Source organism: Amblyomma mixtum, chromosome 10, assembly GCF_055824585.1.
Source record: "Amblyomma mixtum isolate Tamu chromosome 10, ASM5582458v1, whole genome shotgun sequence".
In the NCBI taxonomy this organism is placed as follows: Eukaryota; Metazoa; Arthropoda; class Arachnida; order Ixodida; family Ixodidae; genus Amblyomma; species Amblyomma mixtum.
In genome coordinates, this window is record NC_143021.1 from 149001722 (window position 1) to 149025057 (window position 23336).

The 23336-nt window shown below is 49.1% G+C and overlaps 1 pseudogene; it reads left to right on the forward strand.

Annotated features, from left to right (window-relative positions):
* The first annotated feature begins 16266 nt into the window (after positions 1 to 16266).
* LOC149327274 (uncharacterized) lies at positions 16267 to 22584 on the forward strand (annotated as a pseudogene).
* Positions 22585 to 23336: the final 752 nt, after the last annotated feature.

Consider the following 23336-nt stretch of genomic DNA (forward strand, 5'->3'; position numbering starts at 1 on the left):
GCTACTAAACTAACGTCATTTAGGACCACTGAGGTGTGATAAATATGAAAACAAATAGATCTGATATAGTGCTCAGTCACTCGGTCACCTCGGCAAACCAGTACAATGCTCTCTTATGCATAACGTGTTCATTGCGAACTTTGTTCATAATTTATTTCAAACTATATCGGGGCAGATTTACACAATAGTAGCATTTGGGCTAACTTTGCGCAAGCTAGCTCTAGCTACCTACATTCCCTCACTGCAAAGCTAAACATGATTAGTGCACCCACGTGTTGTTGACCAGGCTTCTCTTTGTGCTTGTCTGTTCTGCTCAGCTGAGCAACACACTGACTTCATGATGTGGCTCAGTGAGAATTCTACATGTGTATGCTTATGCATGTAACTTGTATATAGTCACATGTACTAAGGATAGTATTAACTGGGCAATTGGTTCAGCTTAAAAGCTCTCATCATCAGATTGCAGCAAAGAGATAGCAATAAAAGACAAAAGTCATCACTGCCTTTCTGTTTTTCTTCGTCATCCTTCGGCCTGACTTCAACTTGGTTTTTTTCCAACTTCCTTATGACTACTGATGGCTCAGTTAATTCGTTTCCTTGCAACCCAGACTGGCAGTGGAATAAGGATATTTTGCTAAGAAATTGGTAATTAGCAACTAGTACGACATTATTCTATATATAACAAGTGGTGCGGATATCAATTAACAAATACAGATTCTCTCTTTTGCTTGCTGCTTTTGGAATCAGAGTTGCCCTTAAAATTTCTCATATTATATTTTACTGATCAGAAAGGACGTACCTTCAAGATTGCTGTAGAGCTTTACTGGAGAACTTAAGCATCTATGGCCCACACATACTTCAATGGCTTATTTTTCAATTCATTCTGTCCTGAGACATCATAGCTCTTATTTCTGAAAATTAACTTTTTCGCATTCTGCTTCATATGATTGTGTTTGTTTGAGGTAACTGCAAAATATGAAGCAGTTCCCGTTCCCTTGACTATACAAAGCATTCTATCTTAGTCTCCGCCAATATTTGCTATGTAAGCTTTCCAAATCGGTTCTTGCATTTCCTTAACCTCTAGGCCAGTGTACTTACTCCCTTATCTAATTATGTATGGATTAATGAGGATGGCACATGTATACTTTTCTGAAATACGGAGCAACCACTTTGTTTTAAATTCATGGGACAGTTAAGAATGCTTTGTGGTCATACGCACAATACGCCACCTTGTTTCTGTGCATGTGAACATTGACTGGCTCTCAACATAACTTTCCACACTTGTTTACTATGCTGCATACTGGTTTGCACAATGTTCACTGCAATGTCACCTCAGGAAGCACTGGTAAAAGGAAGCGGCCTGCCCACTGTCACTGCAGAACAAAAGCGTGCACTTTAGTACAGTGATGCGCACCATATCCGCTTTGAAGCCACTGAGTGGTATTTCTATTTCGATTTCCGTAATGATGTGAAAAACATGACGAAAAAAAATCAGAAAAGAAATCAGTATTATTGCGTCGTCATTTTTCTGTGATATTGTAAACACCTGCAGTTAACACTGATCTTCCATATTAGTAAAGGTTGGGAACATTGTAATTTCCTCATGTATAGATGCATTCATATCTGATGGTAACATGCTAAAATATGCTGATTTTTTCATTCATGCATAATACAAACATACACATACACCTTTTCTTTAATGAGAGACAGTGGCGTGTTTGATGTCATTTGACCACACATACTATGATGTGGATAGAGTTGAAGTGCGGCGGGAGTGAACAGGGACACAAGAAGAATGATATACAGGTGATGCTGGATTTCCCACAGCTGAAGAACCAAGCTGGGCAAAAGTGATCTGGTTTGGTTTGGTTTGGTTTATGGGGTTTAACGTCCCAAAGCGACTAAGGCTATGAGAGACGCCGTAGTGGAGGGCTCCGGAAATTTCGACCACCTGGGGTTCTTTAACGTGCTATGACAGAGCATTGTTAAAGGCTGTGAACAAGCAGTCCACACCAGCAGCAGCAGATGCCCTCTCTACAGATGCAACAATCAATCTTGTCAAGGTCACCTTGACGTCAGAAGTAGTAGCATGGACTAAGCCTCGGTACTATTCCCTTTTATCTAAGAGCACACAGAGGCATCTGCTCTACGTCACCTCTTGTGTAGGACAGTCCAGCATACACTGTTCGTTATATCGCTTTGGACAGTTGGCAGTATCAGTGAGGTGTTTGTTGCGGGTTGTCTCTTTTTGTTTCATGTTAACTATGCGTATCTATTCCTACAACAAATATTTTTGTTCGCATTGAATTGCCATCTAAGCTCAGCCAACAACCAATGTTCAGTTTTGGTTTTTGGCTGTCAGAACATGTTATCACCGAACACTATAGACAGATTCAATTTAAGTCTGCAGTGAAGCTCTGCCATCTGGACCGCCGCGCAGAATTCTTCCGCGCCGAAAAAAGTAGTCCTCTGTTAAAACTTTTATTGTATACTACCATAAGAAGCTTATTACAAGAAAAAATGATAAGCTCTAGAATTCTGATACCTGGATAGATTAATAAAGTCAAACATCGAACAACTTATTTTGTTTACTGTTATTGGTTAGTGGAGTAATACAGGATACCTCGGGCCATGACCGAGTGCTAACAACTGCTGTTTCTTTTAAGTTTTATCCTACTATACATGAGATACGCGGTATGTGAACCAGAATCATAAAATTTCAGTCACAGCAATTTCATCTTGTTCAGATGTTTGATGTGTGTTCCACAAGGTCACCATCCTCAAATCCAGCAAACCATTGTCATGAAATGCACCATTATTTTTTTACTTGCAGTTATGTTGTAGGTAGGCAGCCAACGTCTGTGTTAAAGTACTCCACTCAGGATGTCGGTTTGCTTCTGCAAACAATGGAAACTCACTAAAAGCATGTGTTTGATTGCACAGACGGTTACCAGTTGAAAATAATAACAGTCATATTCACCCGACATCACTGCTATCATTCAGCAGCACAGAGAACCCTACGCAACGTCGTATAGGCTTGCGCCTACGCTTACGCTGCTGCTGAATGACTGCGTCGGCAGCGACGAACTGCGCGACTAATGGCCAGATCACCCTGTTTGTGTTGCCCATGTAAGCAGTCAAAACCTCTACAGCCGAGCTACTCATCTGGTAGCTGACGAGAGCCGCGTACAAGAGCAAGAACTTCAAAAACCACGCCATGGCTATGCCGACGTTCAGCCTGAGTGCCGGTCGCCGAGGAGCAAATAAAGACCACGTTTTCGCGCCGTCTAGGTTGCCAACAGGAGCATGCTATTGGACAGACGGCAATCCCGGGCGCGCCAATCGGAACGCTTTAAACCATCCGCCTCGTCCGCCAGCTCCAAAATGATCGTACAACACCCATTCCGCCCCACGCCCGAGCGAAGGCCGAAAGCGAGCGGTTCGCTCGCTGGCGGATCCGCCCAAAAACGATCGTACAACGGCCTTTCCCGCCGCATTGGTACTTTTCTTTCGCCCGCAGAGCCCTTCCTGCTCCCCCTCCTCCCACAATGTTGAAGGCATTCCGAACAAAAGTTCACCCGACCGCCCAAACGCCCCCCCCCCCCCCACCTCCTCCCGCGGTGTTCCCTCCCGTCTGCCCGCGAGCGGCTACGCGAGGCAGGAAAGGGGAAACGAAAAGAGGGAGGAGGAGTTCAGGGTGAAGCGGCCCGTGGCGGCAGTCTGCCGAACTAAACGGCCTTGTCCCGGAAAGCTGGGCTTGCATGTCAGCTCTATGGTTTGGAATGAACAAAGGCGCGTCTAGTGAATACCTCCCTCCCATCCTCCTCCCTTCCCTTCCGGAGAGGTTGTGTCCACCGAGATATGAGAGACAGATACATTTCCTTTCCTCAAAAACCAATTTACCGAAGAGCGAGGCGTAGAACCGAATGGGCAATGGCGTTCTATGGACTCCCTGGCAGCGTTTCAAGATGCTGCCGCGTTCCACTCTTAGAGGCGAAGCTTAACATTTTAACCACACATCAGTGACCACACTTTAGGTAAAAAAAGTGCCCCCTGAATTTTGACGGGTGTTCACCGAGATATGTGAGACAGTTACTGCGTAATTTCCTTTCCTCAAATACAATTTTCATTTCCTTCATTACGAGCCCTCTTTGTCTTCTTTCACTCCCACTTACTCCCTTCCTCTACGGTGCGGTTCAGGTGTCTACTGAGATGACAGAGAATTACTGCGCCATTTCCTTTGAGTTCAAAGGGCAAGGCATCCCGCCGAACGGGTGGTGGCGTTCCGTGGACTCCCTGGCAGCGCTACAACACGCTGTCGCATTCCACTCCTAAAGGCGAAGCTTAAGCGTCATTAATTAGCAGTTAATTAGTATTCAGGCATTAATCAGTAATTAACCATTAATTATTGATTTGTCAGCACTTAGTAATTAGTGCTCAATTATATGTGACGCCACCATTGCCACAGAAGCAGCGAAAGTGGTTCGGAAAACGCTTTCGCCTCTACGCACTTTAGACAGTCAAAGTGCCCCCTGAATTTTTTCTCCTGGGGCTGTAGCGAAGAAATGCAGCTTCACAAGGCATGAAGCCTGTTCCTTCACTACGTTGACAACGCACAACATAGATTACTTATTCTTTTTAAACTGCACTCTAAATGTGATCGCCGGGTAGAGCACTTTCGCGAAGGGAACTTCTCTTTTAAACTAGGCACCTCTAAGCAGAATCCAGAGAAACTAAAACCGAGATGTATCGGTCGAATTTTTACCGGAACCTCAAGAAAATTGCGTGAAAGAACAATTGTATTTGCCACTCTTACAATTGATAATTGAGTCGAAATACGTGTACTGACATAATTTTAGCTGAAAGCTACCAACAAACCTGAAAAAAAAAGACAACAATTTTCTCAGTGTTCTTCATGAAAACTGCGGAAGAAGGTCAGTGTTACTGAAGCTAAACGCTCTCTTCGATGGCGCCGCTTTAACGCTTACAGAAGAAATCTGCGATTAATTTTACAGAGTGTATCATTCTGTCTTGCGAGTATGCGTTCACCGCAGCTGACAGAGGACAGCGTTAATTAAATAGACATGGAAGAGGCCTTTGCCCTGCAGTAGGCACAGTCAGGCTGGTGATGATGTTGACATCATTCCGAAACTGGCCTTAGTCCCGAGATACACACTAAACGAAAATTGCATGCAGTGTATTTCCCATAAGACACTATCAGCCTCTAAAACTAGTCTTTTCTCAGAGTGAACAGCATTCGCTTAGGCATACAGGAATGTCAGCCCGAGCACTTAGACGGTTTCGTCTTGCCAATTTTCTTGCCCCTGTCACTACGGCCTCGTACAATCTTTCGCTCTTTGAGCCGTACACGCGTTTTCCCTGTGCGCGCGTGCCGCTTTCTGTGGGACCGCGGTTTCTCCCGTGACTGCACTGGAAAGCGAGAGCCTGCATGAGAGCACGAGCCTTTGCGCGTCTTGTTCTTGTGTAATGGTGGCAAGATTCACGCTTGTCCCGCTCCTTAATTTTTCGCCTGCCGCGCAGCGCTCTCTTGAATATCGATTTCAGCCCTTGATACTCTTTCTCGCGTGAATGCTTGTATGCTTTCTTTTTGCGGTTTATCCTACTGCCCAAATCCATCTGCCTCGGCACACTTATGCACCTCCCTTTGCGCGATAGTGATGCCTCGCACATTTCTTTAGCTCTGATTCTGACTCTAGTTTCAGGGCTAACAACGTGACTGACTTTACTGAAGTCATTTTGCCGGCTACGTTGGCGCTTCCGATGGTGGCAACCCGCTTCCGCGCGCTTGCCCCTTTCTCGCTTTTCGGAGGCACCACTCTTTCTTATGCCTGCCTTTCATGCTTCGGTGGCAACTCTCTTTCTTGTGCTTGCCTTTCCTCGCCTTTCGGCAGCACCACTGTTTCTCCTGTCTGTCTATCACCTTGAGGTGATAGTTCACTTTCCTTAACCGGCGGTTCCTTTCCTTCAGGTTGCAGTTTCCTATCTTGTGCTTTCCTTTCGGTTTCTTCGGTGGAAGCATATGCTGCTTTCGTCGCCTAGGTTTCTCCTCTCTGACAATATCACACAATACAATGACAAATGCCCTTGGTGCCAAGAACCCCCCACGCTGTACCACATAACGTGGGCATGCCAGAGGATAAGCGTGGTACCAGTGATAACAAACCCGAGTGCGGAGCAATGGGAGGGAGTGCTCTCCAGCGATCGCCGGGTCGACCAAGAAGGTCTGATTCGGCGAGCAAAACTGGCAGCAGCATCCAGTGGAGCCCTGGACTAAGGGCAACCGACCTTTGAGCAAGATGGACGAAGCCATCTCAAAACCGCCGAACACAACCGAATCTAGAGCTAATAAAGGTTTCACTCACTCACTCACTGTGATTGTCAGCCGATTCACGTGCGCTACCTAGACCAGGTCTGTGTTTGGCGCCTTTACAAGCCTCAAAGCTGCGCTCTTCCTCAGCGTCTCTGAGTGCACACTCGTGCTCATCTCCCTCGGATGGAATGGCGTCTACCTCTCCTATGTCATCCGGAACGTTCTGTTCTCCACTGTCGTCCAGCGCCTTAGCTTCTTCAGGCGCTGAAGAACTAGTGCTTTCTCCTGACATGAGTGCTGGCATACAGCTCTCGTCATGCTCCTGACGGGTTTCAGCCGATTGCGGATGAGGGTCGGCTCTGCTCTCAGTCGCGGTGTTCTCGCTACTGCAGCTGCTTTCTGGAATGTTGCAAAGCTCAGAGCAGTGCGAGAGCACGGGACTCGTTTCGCCTCCCTCGCCAGAAACACCAACGCACTACTCAGCGTCCGCAAACTCTACATGCGCCCGCTTCCGTTGATCGTAAGTGTCGGGTTTCTGCATTTCTGCCGAACGCGATGCACAACACGGTGAGCCGTCCTCGTTTACTTCGCTCGCGTCGGCGCAGGTGTTTTCATTAATGTTCAGACGGACGTCCTCTCTGCCCTGTTCGGCAACTTCTCCTGCTTTTGACACGCTAGGAGATCCGCTTTCCGTTAACTCCGCCACAATCTCAATGGGCGAGACCTCTAAGTGCATCATCCGATGCTGTGACTACGTTATGCGATGGTAGAGAGGTTTCCTCAGGTGACGAATGCGGGGCAATTCCCACTGTTATAGCAGCAGTTACATCTGCCACGTACGAGCTATCTTCCTCTCTGCCGCACTGGCAGGTCTGCTCTACAGCGACGCATTCTACCTCTTTTTCGCGATCCTCCGAACCTTCCTCATTTTCGAGCCACTCTATAACGTCGGCTTTAAACTGGTAGGAAAAATCGTAAAACGATGGGGTGCTATTCTCTCGCAGGAAGCTTTGGCGAAGGTCAAGCGGTGACACGTTATTCGTCAGTAAGAAGCTTTTCAGCGCATCGTAGTCCGCCAAGCCGTCGTCCAACTGGCACTTGACAACGTCATACGCTTCGCTGGAACGCAGGGCGACCAACTTCTGTGCCCAGCCCTTCCGCTCAAAGCGCTTTCTCTCGCAGACGCGCTTGAACTCCGCCAAATATTTCGCCATATCTTCAGCAATCACGAAGGGCCGCGGCCTTTCTCTCGGCTGCCGACCGTTGGTCTCATGCAGAACGGACAATATTTTATATCTCCCGAAACTGATCTGATGCGCTTCAAGCTCCAGGCCCATCAATTTCCTAGCGCGAGCACGCCGTTTATCTCAAGCTGCCTCCGTTTTTCTGCCTCTTCGCGCTGAAGCTGTTTCTGTTTTTCTGCCTCTTCGCGCTCACGGCACTCTGTGATCTCATCCCAGGCCTCATTGGGTTCCTCAGCCGTTACTCCCTCTGCCCGCATGATCTCAGGAATCACATGCTTTCGTTCTGCGAGGCCCAAATCAAAGCTCAACTCTTCATAAATTTCGATGAGTTATCTTCACTTTGAAGTTCTCCAGCGCGCACAATAGCCTCTTGTAGTTTGCCCTTTTCTTAGAATTCCCTTGCCGGTCACTACTATAGCGCTACTAGTACGACACGCGCAAGCTCCAACAACGCCTCGTTTACTCCCTCTGCACCAGTTTTCGTTTCAAAGAGCTCCGACTTCGCTCAAAACAGCAAAGCTCTCTACAGTGCAACACACACAGCCCTACTATAAACTACAATCACGTGTGCTAGAGCAGTCTGGCGAATTGAGCGGCAAACATCAGGCACTCACCGCGCCCAGGTAGCTGACGCCGGTCGATGCCGCAGCTGCCATCCTCTGTTGAGAGTGGGGGATCCCAGCCAAGAAACGGTCGAGGCGACGGTGAGTCAAAGTACGTTTATGTACTATCAGCAACGAATGAAACGCGAACAAGAAAACTGAGGTGGCAGCACAAAAGCACCAATGTATTAGCTCCTCTATTAGAAATACAAGCGCGGTCAAATAGCACTTCTAAAGAAGAGTCTTCGTGCTTTCTGAATTAAAAAAGCAGGAGCTAGTATTCAGCTTCCCCTGGCTAAGAGCTGCTTATTTTGCAGTCCGTGGTTCAGTTGTCTTGTTCGCGTTTCATTTCTTATTGATAGTACAATTTGTACAAGGGTTTCACATGATAGATACAAGGGCCACGAGCACCACGTGCTAGCACAAAGAAGAAGGGCGGCACCCGGCAGCGAGCGTAGATCCGGCTTGATGGCTCTTCTGCTGCCCGTCTGCTGCTCGGGCTCAGCGCGGCTCCGTTTTTATAGCCGCCGGTGTCCGTTGCGGCAGCCAGCCGTTCAAACCCTCCAGTCAGGTGACGGCACTGGCCACCGTTCAAATTAGACTAGTGGTCGGGAGGGCTCGGCAATTGAAAGCTTGCAGACTGGAAAGGCGGCCGGCGAAGCGTCGTAGGAGTTCGAACCGACGGACCAGGCTGCTACAAACGCGCTTCGATGCAGGTGTAGCACAAAAGGCGCACATGCGCTGTGCGATATGAGCAGCCGAGATACAATGAAGGCAAAAGCAAAGGCGCTTGTTTCCTGTGCTATCTCAATACAAGTTAAACATCCCCAGGTAGTCGAAATCCCTGGCGAAATCCCTGGTAGGCGAAAATTCCTTAAACTACGTTACATTATTCTGTCTTTCTTCTTTCACTCCAAACTACCTCTTGTCCTGATAGCGGGGTTGAGGTGTCCACTGAGAATCGAGACACTTGCTCCGCCTGTCAATTGCTTAATAAACAATTTTTCAGTGAACGGAAATCATCGCCAGGTGCTCGAAATTACTCCTGGTTCATTCATTATTGAACCTCATTCTGCATTTTTAAACTTACTTCTCATTCTTTCAGCCGCGGCGCTGTTGAGGTGTCCACCTTCTGGCGGCGTTTCTTTTCCTGAAACCCATTTTTATTTTCCGCTTCAGTGGACACGAATAACCTCATCTGGAATCAGCTTTTCACGCATCGAGTGTGAAGGCGGTTACCTAACGGTTACAGGCGGCGGCTTTCGAATTGTTCGATGTGGCGAGAAGATCAACACTGAAGTACATCTTTCGTGGGTTCAAACAAGCAGTTATTGTTACGCAACCTGGAACCGCTTTGTTTGAGTGTTTTGCGCAAGAGTAACATCAATGGCTCCCTGTTTTGGGTAATGAAGTCAAATTGCTAGCATATGCTGACGATCTTATATTATTATTCATTGACAAGCCCAGCATTGATAATTGTGCTGTCCATGATAGAACGATCTGGCATCGTTTCTGGTGCTGAAATGAATCGCTCCAAAAGTTTTTCTATGGTTTGGTTCATAGGGCACAACTCCGCCCCTGTACTCTGTAAGAGATTGGTCTTATGTGCCTCCTAAATATCTTGGTGTTCCACCTCATGCCTTCAAATCAAGTGCGCATTACTGGAGAGAGCGAGTTCCGGCCGTTGAGCGTTATGCTCAGACGTTTGTCCCGCATCGCCTTTCAATTTTGGTCGAGCCCAGGCTTGCAACACCTTTCTGGCAAAAAGAATTTATTACGTACTCCAGGTCCTTCTCTGCGCCAGACATTACATACAGCGTTTCTATCGGATATTTGAGAAAGTTTATTTGGTCTTCCAAATTTGAGCCCATTCGGCGTGATTAGCTTATCACGCCTGTTTGTGCAGGAGGACTGGGCCTAGAGAATCTGTATGTATAACAGCTGGTTGTCCGTATCTTCTTTTTTCCTGATTCTTCACATCTGATTATTAGAGCATTCTCGCAGGTTAACTTCATGATTCTACTTCCGAACTGAGCAGTTTCTTCCAATTTCACTGAACGCACCTATTTACTAGGCATTATGCAGGAAGTTTATGCCTTCATGCGTTTTTTGACAGTTCGCTTTTCAAATGAGTAGTTCTGCTTCGCGCCAAAATCGGTACAGGGATTTGATACCGACGCTCTTCCCGCCCCCACTGTAACGTTCTGTCTACTTCGAACTCATAGGTCATGATGTTTTAAAGAGAGTGCGTACAATTCCAATTTCTCCTTGAACCAAAACATTTTTCTATAAATTACACACTGAAACTCTGCCTGTAAACACGTGGTTCGATAGGAAACAACTTTTTTGTGTCTTTTCTAAACTGCCACTTGTGCAATGTGCCTGAAACAATTGAGCATTGTTCTATAAACCGCAAAGACAAGATTTGTTTTGGGATATGTTGCAGAGGGCGCTACAGAAAGATTTTCCCCTAAATGGCTACAGTGCGCGCTACCTTGTTCCATGACTACAGCGCAACGAACGAGACAAGAAGAAGGACACAGGCAGAGACACGTGTCCTTCTTCTTGTCCCGTTCGTTGTGCTGTAGTCATGGAATATGGGAACTAACTCGCCCAGCAACTCGTCAAAAGCTACCTTGTTGTTTTCCGCCACGCCAGCTCGATGGTTTGGAGTGAACAAAGTCGAGTCTAGTGAATACGGTGTTATCTTAGAAGAGTGTTTAGAGACATGTGCAGTAGTGTATATTAGTAATTAATTAACTTATTAAAGTGTGTGAATAAAACTCTTTCGTTCGATTAATTATCACTCACTTTATTTTATTTTCACTCCTTTGCCTATTTTTGAACTTTATTCACATCCAAGGCTGTTTTCCCGTCCACTCAATATATGGACGTGCACTCTGTTTTCACGTTTCTTGATATTTCTTGCTCTGATTTACTAATCATCCTATCGACACAATCTTTAATTTGCGCAGCATCCTAACACCATCCTCTTTCGATTACAACCACTTATTTGATACTACCTGTTCTGAGAACGTCACAACTGCTGCAGATAAGTTTTGCGAACACGTTTTGCGGACACGACCCCACCGAGAAAGCCTAGAAATATTTTCACATCAATAATTGTAATTTGTTATTGAAGGGAAGTCACCATCACGTCCGCGTGAAGGGGAAGCTGAACAATTTCAAAATTTTCTTTCATTAGTAGTCCAAACAGACCCACGAAAGCCATAATTCAGTGTTTCTCTTCTCGCCACTTCGAGCAATTCGAAAGCCATCGCCTGTAACCGCGGTTAAGCGCCTTCCCACTGGATGCGTGAAAAGCTCAATCCAGATGAGGTTATTCCTGTCCACAGAAGCGGAAAATTAAAAATGGTTTTCAGGAAAAGAAACGCTGCCAGAAGGTGGACACCTCAACAGCGAAAGAATGATCAGTGAAAAAATGCAGAACGAGGTTCAATAATGAAGGAACCAGGAGTAATTCGAGCACCTGGCGATCCTTCCCGCTCGCTGAACAATTGTTTATTATGCAATTGAAATGTGGAGTATATCGCTTCACAGTGGACACCTCAACCCCGCTATCCGGACAGGAGGTAGGTTGGAGTGAAAGAAGAAAGACAGAATAAGGTACCGTAGCGGAAGGCGCCGCAGGGGTTTCGACTACCGGGGGATGTTTAACTTGCATTGACGTAGCACAGGAAAGAAGCGCCATTGCTTTTGCCTCTATCGAAACGCGGCCGCTAACATCGCACAGCGCATGTGTGCCTTTTGTGTTACACCTGCATCGAAGCGCGGTTGTCGCAGTGTGGTTTGAACACTCGCTAAACTGTTTGCGAGCAAATCCCATCACGCACTCATGCCGCCGCCAGCAGAAACGTGGAATACAAACAATCCGTCCCAAAATCTCCCTTTCACTCGGCCGCACTGTTATCGTTTCAAAGCAAGTGGCAATATCAAGTAAAGAAAATAAGCAAATGCTCGCCACCCAGTTCTGTAGAGCCAGAAAAAAGCCGCTCAACAAAGTCTCTCTTTTTTTTTGTTACATCCCGTGGTGCGACTACATGAATAAAGGCTGTGACAGCGCTCCATCCGCTCTTTGCAAAATAATTCAGCCAGACTGCTAGTTAGCAACACTCCATACTCAGACTCCTTAAGCCCACACCAAAAAATTGAGGGGAGCACTTTGTTGAGCTAAAGGGCGATGAGGCGAAAGCCTCTAGCGCGGTGTTGCTGCTTGTGTCACTGACTTGTGGTTAACATGTTAATTAAGTACACAATTGCTTGTGAATACAAAATGCTAGAGACAGTGGAGGGTGTTTGGGAGGCATCGGTCTGATTTGACGCCTTTCAGCAAACACTCCAGCGTCCTAGACAAGGAGAACTACATATCCGTTGGCAGGAAGTAGCGTAGCCATGCACATACACGCGGCACTGTCATGGTCAGCCAGCATGAATCGTGTGTTTTGTTCATTGTTTGTTTTATTGAATATTATATGTGTCAAAGACAGGCAATAAAGAAAAAAAAATGAAGTAGCGTAGTCATTAGCACGCTCAGCTGCGGAACGGAAGGATGGTGGTTGGAATCCCATCGTGCACAAAGATTTTTTTCTGGTCTCACCAGAAAAAGCGTGACACCTCTGCTCACAACCTTCTGTCGACAACGATGAGGCATTAAAGGATTTCGCCTTGATATAACCGAAGGCACCGTTGCGAATAGCGTGAACAAGGCCGCAACCGCAGCGGAATGAAGGTTACACCCTTAAGCCCGACCCACATGGAGCGATTTCCTCGCAAAAAACCTGCGAACGGCCGCCCGGCGGCGGCCGCCGACCAAGCAGTACTAGGTATGTTCGCCCGGCGGTCAGCCGCTCACCGGAAGCGGCGAATGCGAGCTGTCAGCGCGGACCAATGAGGGCGCTCTCTTCCCTCATCTAGCTTCCGCCCGCGCGCGGCGACAAACATGGCGGCGCCCTTCGAAGCCGGACCCCTCGCTTTGGACTGAATTCTCGTTGTTGCAGCCTTTTTCAGAGCGTTCACTGGCCGTAAATGGAGCACCGGTATTTCGCTTCATCTCACCTTGCCTATAAGAAAACGTATAAGTGATAAATTTGGTTTATTTTTTTATTTAGAGTGACAGTTCTCCCACTTCTAGGAGGAGAGGTTTGTTTAAAGTAATGGTTCCTGTCCTGAGAACCAGATCGCGCCACTATAGGCTGAGTTCATTTTTGCGTCTCTGCTAGCATACGCTGAACTAAAAGTGGGAATGCGCCTCCGTTTAGCGTACGTAAGCATGCATACGCTTATGGTACGTAGACAGAGTAAATTTATGTTTGTTTCTCACTGTATCTGTGTACGCCGCAAGCGGCGACGTGGTGTAGAAAAGCGAGAAACAGCAGCGGCGCGGCTGTTCCGCCTCGCCCGCGCGTCGACAGAGGAGAACAGGTACAGAGGGTAAAACGCTTTTCTAGAACGACCGAATTGTATGCTCCGCAGCTCCCAAAGCCGCCGCGACCAAGAAGGAACAAAATGACGGTGAAATCGTATGAGTTTAAATGCACATGCTTACATCAAAACAACTTTTAACCAAATACTATCGCTAGATATCGGGCGTTAAGCTCGAAACACGCCCATAACGTGTTCTAGACAAGCGTTTTGCCCTCTGTACTAGTTTTTGCGGTGAGCGGATCCGCTTCAGATTTTTGAACAACTGTGAGCGCCTACTCTAGCCTACGGTCTGATAAATGAAGACAAAATTGATAAAATTGAGGCAAATATAAATAATAAGTTGTTTCCTTTGCCGCCCTGCTTAAAAATCGTTTTTTGTTGCAGTTAACTAAGATTAAGGCCATCCCGTGGTCAGCAACACTGAAATTGAGACGGCTTCGGTCTGGCGGCGGTCGCCTGTTTTTCGCCGTATGTGGTGCAGCACGGCGGCAGCGCGTCGGCGTCCCACCGCGCCGCATGAAATTCGCAGCGTCTGTTCGCTCCATGTGGGTCGGCCTTTAAGCCACTTGAGACGTCATCCTCGGCCTCTCAACTGACGGCCTAAAAGGTCAAGCCTCTACGTAGGTACTTTTACGTTTTGAGGGGTCGTGAGTACTTGGAAGACCACAAGTCGTGGAATCACTTATGAACGATGATGATATCTTTCCCCCTCCATTCGTGTCGTTCGCGTGTGATCTCTTGTAAGTCTGCAAGCCACAATTTCTAGTTTGTTGAAGCTTTTCGCTGAACAGCTTAAGAACAAATAAAGGCGAAAGTTCTTACTGCGCTCAATACGAAAGTTTGTCACGAGGCGGATCTTCAAACTATCCGCCAGCTCTGCGATGAAAGGCAGCGCGCGGAAACTACCACGATTTCTTTAACTCAAGCCAACTAAAGAAGGCAATGATATATGAGGAAAGAATGTGATCAGGCTTAAGTACACGATGCGCCACTTGTTCTTCACGTGAATCGGACAATTGTGGGGTATAACGAAATCTATTCTCGGCTATGTGCTTTCAGGAAGTTTAAACCCCTTCGTTGGGAATCAACAGAAAATTACGGTTGGTATTGAACAATGCATAGAATTGCAAGCGATCGGATGACGCGATTCCACATCGGCGCCTACTCCCGCCCGGACGGCGGGAGTCGTCTTCGGAGGGCGGGGTCACACGGGTCGTCTGGCTCGGTGCGCTGGCCCTAGAGTGCCTACTATATCGCCTGCCTATCCTCCTTCCTCTCTTCCCGACGCCGTCTGGACGCCTTGTTTTATTTGTGATGTTTCTTTTGCGAGTGCGGCGCGTCGACTCATCAGCGTGTACGGCGAGAAGGCAGTGCGTGGTGCGCGAGCAAGCTGAGCGGGCATCCGTGGGACAGTGCAAGCCCTATTCAAGTGTGCGAACGAGAATCCAGTAGTAACTGTAATATAGCCGCTGTTTATTCTCAATAATTTTGTGCGTTCGTCGAGTGTTCTTACTCGCTCCCCCGCTCGTTTGTCATCTATTATGTGTCAGAAGTGAGATAAAAGCCAACACGAGCCGGAGAAGAGTGCGAGTGCTAATTAAGTGTCTTGCGCTTGTGTGCAAAGCAAATTATGAGTGAAACACCTGGGCCCGTATTACGGAACTTTGTCAAAAACCTGTCAAAAGTTATTGACAGTGACGTCAAAATGACGAAACAATGTGACGTCGACGCTTGACGCAAAATTGACGTAACGGGGAATCAGCCAATTGCAGCAGAGCGGCGCCCCGGAAGCATTTGTCTGCACGACGAGGGACCGTCTGCTAAATTTTTGCTAAAAGAGTAAAGAAATGCTCAGCGATAAAAATAATAATTTTTTTTTGCCAACAAAATATGTTTAAAGATGAAAAATATCAAGAAAAACAAGAAGCGCAAGAAGTTAGGCTATTAAATTTGTAAGTGGGTAACTTTCGCTGCCGCGGGGGTGCGCTGACGGCGGTAAAAAACGTCAACGAGCGGCTTCGCACGAAAACAGCTGTTCCACGCCTTGATACTGTTTTCTTCCGCGGCGTCGAAAATCAAGGTACTCTGTGCGGTTGTTCCAAGTGCGGAGAAAAATGTGAATGAAGACAGTGAAGGCTACTTGTCTGCTGAGCAAACTTGCGAGGAGCAGTTGGCACGAAATCGGCGAAAACTGCTTGAGGTAAGCCTGTGTTGGTAGGCGCGTACGATCGATGGCAAAAGTGTCAAAGGGTGGAGTATTCCAGTATCTAATGTGTGGTTGTTTGTCTGTATTCCCATAGGAAATAGAAGACGACCATGAAGTGCGATTTGTGGGGAAAAATAAATGATGTACGCTCGCATATGTGTGTTTTGTTTATACGTATAGCTGCGGCAAAGAGATAACTGAGTAACGAAAACGACCGCGGGAACAAACAAAGAAGAGCAAAACGGTTAGGCGGACAGCAGAAAGTACATTTCCCGACCCTGTCTGTAACCGGACGGAAGCCTAAATGCTCGCATTAAAGCGATAGTCGCGAGAAATAATGCTCGGAATACAGCACGCATACGCTCCCTCTCGTAAAGCGACTACCCTGACCCCAAGCTGTGTAGTCCGCACTATTGCCTGTTTACAGAAAGAACTCCCCGCTATTCCCTGCGGAAGTTGTTTGATATCTCTGAGAGAATACGCGGGAAATCTAGTTTGCGATGGCGCCTAAGAAACCCCGCATGTCCGCTGCCCAAGAAGAGATGCTGCTCGATTTTTTGGAGCAGCACATCTTCTTGGCGCGGGCCTAGACGGAGCTCTCCAATACTATCACCGCGGCCCTCAAGCGCGCTCTTTGGGACGAGCTGGCGGAGAGCCTGAACCGATTGGGACCGGCTGTCAAGACTGCCGAGCATTGGCGGCAGTCTTGGCGGCAAATGTGCTGCCACACAAGGGCGGAGCTGGCAAGTCTGCGGGCCGGCCAAGGGTGAGTCTGTCAACAGTGTTGGTAAATGGAATGCCGCAGTAACGTGTCTCTTCGCATTCGCTCGCAGGGGCACCGGAGGTGGCAAGCTGCCTGGCTCTGGGGGCCGCATCATCCAGATCTTGGGGTGGGCCAGTGCCAAGGGCGTGGGGAAACCTTATTTCCCCATTGCCAGGCGACAGGTGCGTTTGCAATGTTGTAATAGAATCGTAGTGAGGTTATAGACGTTTTCACAGTTACCTGCTTGGTGGTAATGAGGGATTCTTTACTGTTTCACAAAGTCATGTGCTGTGAACAATGTACCATCAAGATGAACTTCGGGATATGCATGTGTAAACGTGCGGCGGTTTGCCTTCTCGCAGGCCCAGCTTCCTGTAGCAGCAGCATCAGCTCCACCGCGACCCCCAGCAGCAGCAGCAGCACCACCATCACCACCGCCACCAGCAGAAGCAGCGGCAGCAGCAGCACCACCATCTCCACCACCACCTCTGCCACCCTCCGGAGCACCACCACCTCTGCTGCTACCACCCTCTGCAGCAGCAGCAGCAGCACCTCTGCTGCTACCACCCCCTGCAGCACCAGCAGCAGCAGCAGCACCAGCAGCAGCACCAGCAACAGCAGCACCACCACCGCCGCCGCCTACACCGCTGTCTCCATTGTCAGCGGGTAGGTGAACCATTTCATCAATCACCTGTATGGCTAGTAAGTTGTGCGCATTGTTAGCGTCTTGTGTGGATTTGAATATCATGGAGCAGATGAGCCTGAGGTAGAAGAAGTTAAATCCTATGAGAAGGATTTGAGTAGTCCAAATGCAGAAAGTGGAGGTTGCATATGCAGTTTCCACATTTGATAGTGATGTTTTTGTTCTGCTCCTAGGGATTTGCTAGTTCTCGTAGTGCCGCAAATGAAGTAGGTGTTCATTTTACTATGGTGCACTGCACACTTCGGTGCAACTGTCCACTGATCAGTTGTGCTGTAATGCTTTTACGCAGACGACAGCATGAGCAGCATTGATAGTGTGCTGCTGGGGGACCTCCTTGCTGAGGAGCTGAGCGAAGAAGCCGGTGAGTCAGCCTGCAAATATGTAGCCTCTTTAGCAGCCGAGTTGGAAGCTGCTCGGCCTCAGTATGATTTGCAGAGCAATATGTATAATCAAAATCATCCAACAGTGGTCGCAAAACTTTCCCGTACATCAGGCACTGGAGCTTGTGCAAGTTTTGTCCTCTTGCAGTGGGGACTGTGATCGCACCCATTGGTGTAATCAATGCGCACAGCGTATATGTTGCTACAATGGCACGTTCGTTACATCACTGACAGCGTATGCATTTGTATGGGCCTGTTCGTGTGTATTCATGTACATAGTTCTCTCAGACAAGGTACAGATCAGTTTGCTTATTCAACAGTGTACCGCATTGAGTAATATGCGCATGTTCCCCTCTGACAGCCCCTCAGCAGCCACAGCCGGAGCCAAGCTCCATGAGAAGGCGCCCGCCTCGCAATAGCAGGCGGGCGGAGGAAGACGCCGTGGAGCAGCTGCTGCTGGAAACTCGGCGCAGCGCTGACCTGGCGGAGGCGCGAAACCGCCAGGACGCCGAGTTCCAACAGCGGCTGCTCGACACCATGGAAAGGCTCATTGAGAGCAACAGTCAGGTATGTGCAGGCAAAATGTTCGGATTTTTACACAGAAATATAACATAATGCATGGGTATTTGTCGTGTCCGGTCGCTGTGTTGAATGCAGCGAAAGACGCACACGGTACTTTAAGACTTCGTTTATTTAAAGCCGATGAGGGTGCGACCAGCGTCGACCGAGGCAGGAGCCGAACTGGCCGCCCGAAGAAAGGAGGGAGTGGAGAAGCGTCCACGGCAGGGAGTGGCTTCCCAGAACAGGAGGAGGGTGCGGGGGCGCACCGTGGGGGGGCATCCGGCGACAGCGTGCGACGAGGGGCAAGCGGTCGTTAGGAGGAGGATGCGAGTGGTCGTTAGGAGGAGGATTGAGTGGTCGTTAGGAGGAGGATGCGAACTGTCGTTAGGAGGAGGACGCGGGGGCGCACACACACAAAAGCAATAAGGGGACACAACACTTCCTTCCCCCTTAGAAAGTTGCCTGGTATCGTGCAGGGGGTCGGCGCTCACGCGTGGAGGCGCGCTGGCTTTGTGCGCTCGGGGGAGAAACACTTGTAGGCTGGCTGTTGTTCGCTGTGTCTCCTAGGTCTGTCCTGGGCGAAGTCTCTTCTTCTGGGAAGAGGTGCCAGGCTATGTGGGAAGATGGTGCACGTATTCTCTCCGCTGGCGGACAGCTCTCAGACGGCGTCGTAAATCTACGCAGCTGGTTGAGATGTCGGCGTGCTACTGTGCCATGTATGTTGACGAGCCAAGAGCGCAGGCCTATGCGTCTGACAATTGTAGCTTCCTCCCAGCGTGGCTTTTTCAGAAACTGTCGGGCGAGGACGCGCTGCCCCTCATTAAGCGTGCCGCAGCGCGGAATTGCTTTTTCTTCCCGGAACGTCTCTGCCTTTGGCTCGGGGAGGATGGCTGTGAGCTGGGTTCGCATTTCACGCTCGAACATCATTTTCGAGGGGGTCTCGCCTGTTGTGCTCTGAACCGTCGTGTGCTGCTTGAAGAGAAAGCGCGCAAGGCGGCGCTGCAGCGAGCCTGTCTGATCTCTTTCAAGGGCGCGTTTTAGCTCGGCTACGTAGCGCTCGGCTTGTCCGTTTGTCGCTGGGTGGTAGGGGGCCGATGTAACTGATGAGATCCCGTTGTCGCGATAAAACTTGAGGATCTCCGCAGACACAAACGGTGTTCCGTTGTCCGACACTACCTTGCGCGGCAGGCCGAACGTTGCAAATAGTGATCGGAGGTTGTCAATGACTGCTGCCGAAGTCGTCTGTCCCATTTGCCTTATCTCAAGCCACTTTGTGTAGGCATCTACGACCACAAGGAAAGTGCAGCCCTCAATTGGTCCTGCAAAATCAATGTGCAATGTGTGCCATGGTGTGTCTGGCTTTTCCCATTCTGGGACAGGAGCTTTCGGCGGGGCGCTCCGGCTGCTCTGGCAAGGCTTGCATTCTCGCACCACTGTTTCGATGTCGTTGTCAATGCCAGGCCACCACATGTAGCTTCTGGCACACTTTTTCATTGCAACGATGCCCCGATGTCCGGCGTGGATGAGAGACATAGCTTGTGCGCGTAGTTCTCTCGGCATCACAACTCGGGACCCAAATATGATGCAGCCGCGATGGGTGCTCAACTCTGTAGCTCGCCTGCGGTAAGCGTCGAAGTTGTCCCCTTTGAGTTTATGCACGTTGCCTTGTTGAACAGCTGTGTAAACTAGCCGGAGAGCTGCGCACTTCTGCGTAGATGCTGCAACTGTGCCTGCTGTAAGCGGAGGTTCTGGCAGTGCTTCGAACATCAGAACGTCTCCTGGTGGAAATGGTTCGTCAACAGTTGCGTCGAGTGGCAGACGGCTTAGCGCATCGGCGTTTTGGTGTTTACTCCCATTGCGGTAGACCAGAGCGTAGTCGTACGCTGAGAGTTTGATGGAATGCTGCGTCGGCTCGATGACACCTTGCTGCTCCAGTTTGTCCAACTCTTTTTCAACTGAATCTCGGAGAGCAAACGGCACCGGCCTGGCCTTCAGAAATTTGGGTTGCGCGTTGTCCAACAACTCCAGTGTGACCGGGGGCCCTTCGTTTCCTGGAATCTCTTCCGAGAATACTCTTTCGTATTTCTCTTGCAGTTGCTCAACCATGTTCTGGCTCGGCGTCTGGTGTATGCCGCATATCATCACGCCTAGTGGAGAAAACCAGTTTCTCCCTAGAAGGCTTGATCCTGTGCCCTTCACAACAAGCAGAGGTAGCGTATGGGTCTGGCCGTTGTAGTTAACCTGCACGTTGGCAGAGCCCAATAGTGGCAGATTCTGTCCTGACCACGTTCGCAGGTGCGTGTCGTCTTGTTGCAGGGCGGGTGCGTCAGATGGCCATGAAGTTCGGAACGTGTCCTCACTGATCAGAGTACAGGCTGCGCCGGAGTCCACCTCGAACTTAATCAGCTGGTGATGTACGCTTACTTCTGTAAAAATCTTCGGTCGCGTGCCGAGATTCATGGTGTTCAGGTCGTACAACACAGATGGTGTTGCTGATGTTGTTCCATGGAGATCAGATAGCGGCGTATTCTCTGAGGCGTTGACGCTGTGATTAGGCTGGGAAGGTGACTTTATCTTGGCAAGTCTCCGTTTCGTAATGCATGCTCTTTCGATATGCCCTCGCTTGTGGCAAAAATTACACGTGGCTGACTGGAATCGACATCCCTGGGGGTTGTGTTGGTCGTCACACCGCCAGCAGCGTTGTGCCTTTTTGACCGATTTTACAACAACAGAAGGCTTGCGCACCTGGTTGCTTGTCTGGTGTACCGGCTCGGTGTTCCGGCGAATCCCTCTCTGCTGGTGACCGGCGCTCTCCGCTCGAACGGCGATGTCGTAAGCTTTGCTGAATGTGAGGTCCTTCTCAGCGAACAGGCGCTGCTGCAGTGACTCGTCACTCAGTCCGCACACAAATCTGTCGCGTAACATCACGTCCAAGGGAAGCATGGTGGTGTTAGCAGAAGAAGCTGCGTCTCCCTCCTGCCCGGTAGCTGTTGTCGACAGCGTTCCAAAATTGCAGTCGGCAGCGAGCTTCTTGAGCGCGGCTACGTAGGCGCTCACAGTTTCTCCTCCCAGTTGATCTCGTCGTTGGAAGCGAGCCCGGCTGTAGACCTCGGATGGCCTTGGGTCGTAGTGCTTTTGCAGCGCTTTTACGATGTCGTCGTAAGACACTGCCGCTGGTGTGCTTGGCTGAATAAGGGCGCAGACAGTATCGTAGGTCTGCTCCCCGCACAGCGTCAGCAGGTTGGCCCTCTTCAAGGCTGGGTCTGTGATGTTGTTAGCTTCAAAGTAGAACTGAAGGCGTCCAACCCACGATGACCACGATGAGCCGTTGAATTCTGGTATCTGATTGGGAAACCCTCGCGTAGCCATGGCTTGTCAATAGCGTTGCGTAGCGCGGGTCGAATCCACTTTCTCGTCGCCACTGTCGTGTCCGGTCGCTGTGTTGAATGCAGCGAAAGACGCACACGGTACTTTAAGACTTCGTTTATTTAAAGCCGATGAGGGTGCGACCAGCGTCGACCGAGGCAGGAGCCGAACTGGCCGCCCGAAGAAAGGAGGGAGTGGAGAAGCGTCCACGGCAGGGAGTGGCTCCCCGAACAGGAGGAGGGTGCGGGGGCGCACCGTGGGGGGGCATCCGGCGACAGCGTGCGACGAGGGGCAAGCGGTCGTTAGGAGGAGGATGCGAGTGGTCGTTAGGAGGAGGATTGAGTGGTCGTTAGGAGGAGGATGCGAACTGTCGTTAGGAGGAGGACGCGGGGGCGCACACACACAAAAGCAATAAGGGGACACAACAGTATTCAATTTTGATAATGACTGATTGTTGTGCTCACGGCCATGCCTTGGCTCCCTGGCAGCGCTGCAACACGCTGCCGCGTTCCACTCAAAGGTGAAGCTTAAGCATCTATCAAATTTTTTTTTTTTACGTTTCGCGTCATTATTTCGCACAGTGCGTACCCTTGACACATGATTTACAGAGCCTGGCGTTCTGTCGCTGCCATATGGAACGCACGCGTGTAGGGCTTGGCCGCATCATGTTTACCGTGGAAGTGAAACCAGCCCTCTTCAATCACTCGGGGTAGTGCAGTTCAAGCTCCTTTCCTTTGCAGGTGCAGACAGCAGCGACTGCAGCAACCGCTGCGCAAACTGCCGCCATGGCGGATGTGGCAGCTGCGATGCGGCAGGCGGCAGGCGCACTGCAGCTGTCAGCAACGGCCACACAGCAAATGGCAGCTGCTGTTGCGGAGTCACGGGGAGAGGAGTCGGCCCGACAGCACCTGCTTGCTCAGTGTGTCGGGCTACTCACCGTGCTAATCCGCAACCGCACACAGTCGCCGGACGCATCCGTGTAATTTTTCTGTTCATCTTCTTTATTGTTAACCTTCTGACATGCACACACTGTGTGCGTTTAATTCTTTTTGTTTCCCACTAGCGCCACGCGCAGAAACTGCACGTGTATTCTCATTTTTTCCTTCCAAGCTTTTAGCAGGTGCAGAAGCTGGTCTCAATTCCCTTTGGTTTAGTTGCGTTCTGCCAGGTGCTCAAACTGCGCTGTGTATTCGTATTTCTTTTTTTTCCTGCCGTGTGCCTGGTGTAAAAGCTGTTCTGCATGCAACTATGTTGTTCGCAGGTAATTTTCCCTGCCGTTTTCTTCCGTTACACGTACATTTCATGCGTGCACCTGCAGCTGTGATGTTCTCATTTCGATTTATAGGCATAACAATTTGTTGGGTTTTTTTATTGGTCTTAACATGTCGTAGCAACATGTTGTGTATGCACGCTGATGTGCGCTGTCGTCACTCGGAACACTAGTGCAGTCTGAATTTTTATATATGCAAACACGCCTGTCATAGGCAGGATGCAGCCATGCAACAATCATTGAACTGAAGTATTCACATGCCTTTACGCTGTATCATCCGTTATATGGAAATTTTTCTTTTGCATCTCTGATAGGTAAATGTTGTTTGCATTGTTCCTGCTGTGTCATCTGTGATATGTAGATGATTTTTACACTGTTCATACTGCAGTATCTGCGATACGCATATGAAAATATTTTTTTCAGTGTTCCTGCTGTATCATCTGTGATATGTAGATGTTTTCCATT